Consider the following 3,581-nt stretch of genomic DNA (forward strand, 5'->3'; position numbering starts at 1 on the left):
CATGCAACCGGGTAATGTTTTCTTGAATGGGTTCTATTGATGACCTTCCAGGACGAGAGTAATCGTTAAAGTTACAATTTCATATTTTTAAGTTATATTTTTAAAATGTATTAAAATAAAGCCCTAAAATAGATGGTATCCATAAACAGTCCTAGCTTGTTAAAGAATAATCCTATTAATCCTATAATTCACTATTGCTAGTTGAGAAATTGGGGGAATAGGAAAACAAGGGAGGTAATTGCGAGGTTATTGTGTTATTATTTCCGGTGTGAAGATTTCTAAGTGTGAGAAAGATAACCTATGATCGTATAATAGTGAGTTGACAACCTATTCAGCAAAAGACATAGAAATAATTATGTTTTGACTTTCTTAGAAAATATGAAATTGTAACTTTAAGGCTCTCGTTCTGCCACACTTAAATTCTGCAGCCCACTTCTTTATCGTGGACTTTCAGTTGCAGGTACTTGATGACTGACCTATAACCGGTTTTGTTCGCTTTGATAATAGCATTTTGTTTCAATTTGTGAGTTATTAACTGTAAATAGGTTCGACCTGTCATCCAACTCTTTTTTTGATGAACATAATCAATACAGTGATATTTAGTGGTATCAAAGAATAAAATGATGACACATACACAGCAGATGTTCATAACAAAAGTATATAAATATCGTGTTGTTTGAATTTAATATCATTTTACAGAGAATATCCCTTGGGTGCTGTAAAGTTGAAATCCAGGGTAAGTTTTATTCGATTTAATGTAAGGACGATCTCTGCCTAGTAATCAGTCTCTATGCTATACGGGGCTGGAACTAAAGAGTAGGAACAACTGGTAATAAGTTTATGGCTAGTAGACACGTTTCTTGGATTTATATATCCTACGTTGCCAAGTTAAAACTATAGAAACTTGTTACCAAAGTGGTTAATCCTATTAATTAAACAATTCTAATTAACTCCATTGTTTATAGGATTAACACCATATCGGTATAGACAAGTCGAACATCTGACTACATGTACGTATATACATAAAAAATATCGTTTTGGATGAATAAGTTATATTTACAAAAAGTGAACAACATAACAGATTCATGGAACCGCGCTGGCTTAGTTAGTTAGAGAAAACTCGGTCGTTTCAGGTGTTAGTCGCGCTTTTTTGGCGTGGTTTCCCCATGCCATTTGTGCAGGAAGGGGGGTCTCAAGGAACAGTTGATCTAATCTCATGTACGCATTAGCATGCCAGTTTAACGTGCTACCGCAACGACTGGGCTAACAGGGACAGTATGCTTTGATTAGGAGAGAAATTCTGTAACATCCCAAATTATCATCTCAGAACGAAGAGGGGTCAGCTTTTCATTTGTGGTTGGTGACAAATTGCTTAAAGAACAGAACAATCTTGGCGTCAGCAAATATTAAATATACGATAGACATGGCTAATCATTGTTACCGACCACCGGTAGTAGGGTAGCCTGTCCATCTGTTGGGTTTTTCTAAGGGTCTACCGGTTTATTCCCACGCATAGGTAACTGAATGAAATTAAATTGAACCACATGAAAGTCCCAATCTCACCTTTGATTGCCCACAGTTCCGTACACCTCAGGCCAAAAGCTCGCCGTAACAGACCGTTTCATTGGCTATCCTTCACATCATCCAGAACACGTCAATGATAACAACTCTTCCAGATTCTAGTGGAGTAAAGACAAGTAAAACGAAATTTTGAACTATAACAAACGAAACGAAATAGGATCTGTGTTTTAGTCAGATTACAAACAGTAGTGATACATGCGTCACTCAAAACGAAAAACAAATTAACAAGGTGGGAAGTAACTGAAGAGAAAAGGGGAATATTTCCCAAATGCTGTGTGATACTGGTCTCATTAGATGAAAATTGATTTTTTTAGTTTTTCCGAAGATGAAGTGTGCTAGTATATTGCTTGGTGTTGGGTGTTTGGCGATGTTAGTTTATGAAATCGAAGGAGCTTGTGCTGCTAAGGCTAGGGATCCAAATAGTAAGTAGACATTCACAAACTAGAAAACATTTTATTTAAACAGGTCGCGAGAGGTTGGATAGCTGAATGGTTAGCGTCGGCGCGCTTTATCATAAGGTGTGTCACTGGGTCAACTGGCGTAGTTTCGACCTCTCTCTTGTACGTGATAGGTACTAGGGTCAATGACAAACTCGTGATTGTTTTTTTTCCGCGGGTCCTCCGGTCTCCTCCCACAGCTTTCTGTTGGACGTTAAACCCCATTTCATTTCATGCTTCCTTCATTTTATTTTTATTACAGGTTCAACATGTGAAACATCTGCAGGTACTTTAGAAGTTGGAGAGTCTAGGATTTCCTACACTGAATGTGTGCGGTATACTTGTAATAAGAATGCTTTACATTTTTGTGGGTACGATTGATTTTTTAAGATACAACCTTAGGGTCGAATATGTGTTTAGCTTGTAAGATAAGAATACATTTTAATTCAGTATTGTGGGATAGATCAGTTAACAGGTTAAAACAATTTATCATGGGCAGAATTCTAGGTCTATAGCTCAAGCCAATGCTGCTGTCGGTTCAACAGTTGACATCTTTGGCTGAAAACGAAATCAAGAATTAAAATTACATGCAAGTGCGTGTCCAGGAATTGAATCAGCGTGGGGGGGGGGGGGGGGGGTCAAGATGGATACAACGTTAAGGTGCGGACTTCCGAGTCCCAAAATCTCACAAACTAGGCGTAACAACAATTACTCAAAACAGCTGTTTAACCGACAATTTATAATTGATTTTATTAAAATAAACACAAAAGTTAATAATAATAATAATAATAATAATAAATATTTTTACGAATACCACTGCCACCACTGTTACCTTCCGTCAAATGTTATGCAAATATGGTTCCTTTCTTTCAGAATTGTTCCTAGTGCTCTCCAGATCCCAGGATGTGTCCTAAAGAGACTGCCCAATTGTTGTTTCCAGTTTGTGAAAAGGACCAACCCTTCCAGCATCTGCATGAAAAAGATGTGTCCTTAAGGAATGGAGTAACATTGCCAATAAAATAATTATTTTGACTATGCGTCTAGGTTAATATGTTGAATACACTGATTTGATTATAGTAGGGTAGTTCCATATCCTTTCCGGAAAGAAGAAAATTTAGAATGTAAATCATGTATGAAATAAGATTTCTACTTGGGTTTATGTTTATTCAGTTGCATATTTCGTTTCAAATTGAGTTACATATTCCGTTTCAAATTGAGTTATATATTCCGTTTCAAACTGAGTTATATATTCCGTTACATATCGTTAAACACCAATCATTGCTGACGTCCATTATTTGATTGAACGTATCAATAGTTGGACACCTTAACTAGGTGCTGTATATAATGTTTGACACATCAGACGATGTGAAGGATGAAAATGACAAATATCACCTTTCCATAATCTATTCATAACTGTCGTATGTCTGTTCAGGGTTGGCGGCTAGGGATCTACCGAGGCTGACATTTGGTGAAAAGGCATAGCTCAGACTGGGGAGAGACATAGGCCTGGTGGCGATGGACTGCTAGGCTACTTTCCCAACGACTAGACAGCTGTCCTTGTCA

At 37.3% G+C, this 3,581-nt stretch overlaps 1 long non-coding RNA gene across 1 annotated transcript; it reads left to right on the forward strand.

The window, feature by feature from the left end:
- The first annotated feature begins 655 nt into the window (after window positions 1-655).
- On the forward strand, window positions 656-3,114 carry LOC126822564 (uncharacterized). Its single transcript, XR_007680880.2, has 4 exons — window positions 656-736; window positions 1,896-2,003; window positions 2,281-2,389; window positions 2,892-3,114. It is a non-coding gene; the product is annotated as an uncharacterized LOC126822564 (long non-coding RNA).
- Window positions 3,115-3,581: the final 467 nt, after the last annotated feature.

Source organism: Patella vulgata, chromosome 5, assembly GCF_932274485.2.
Source record: "Patella vulgata chromosome 5, xgPatVulg1.2, whole genome shotgun sequence".
Taxonomy (NCBI): Eukaryota; Metazoa; Mollusca; class Gastropoda; family Patellidae; genus Patella; species Patella vulgata.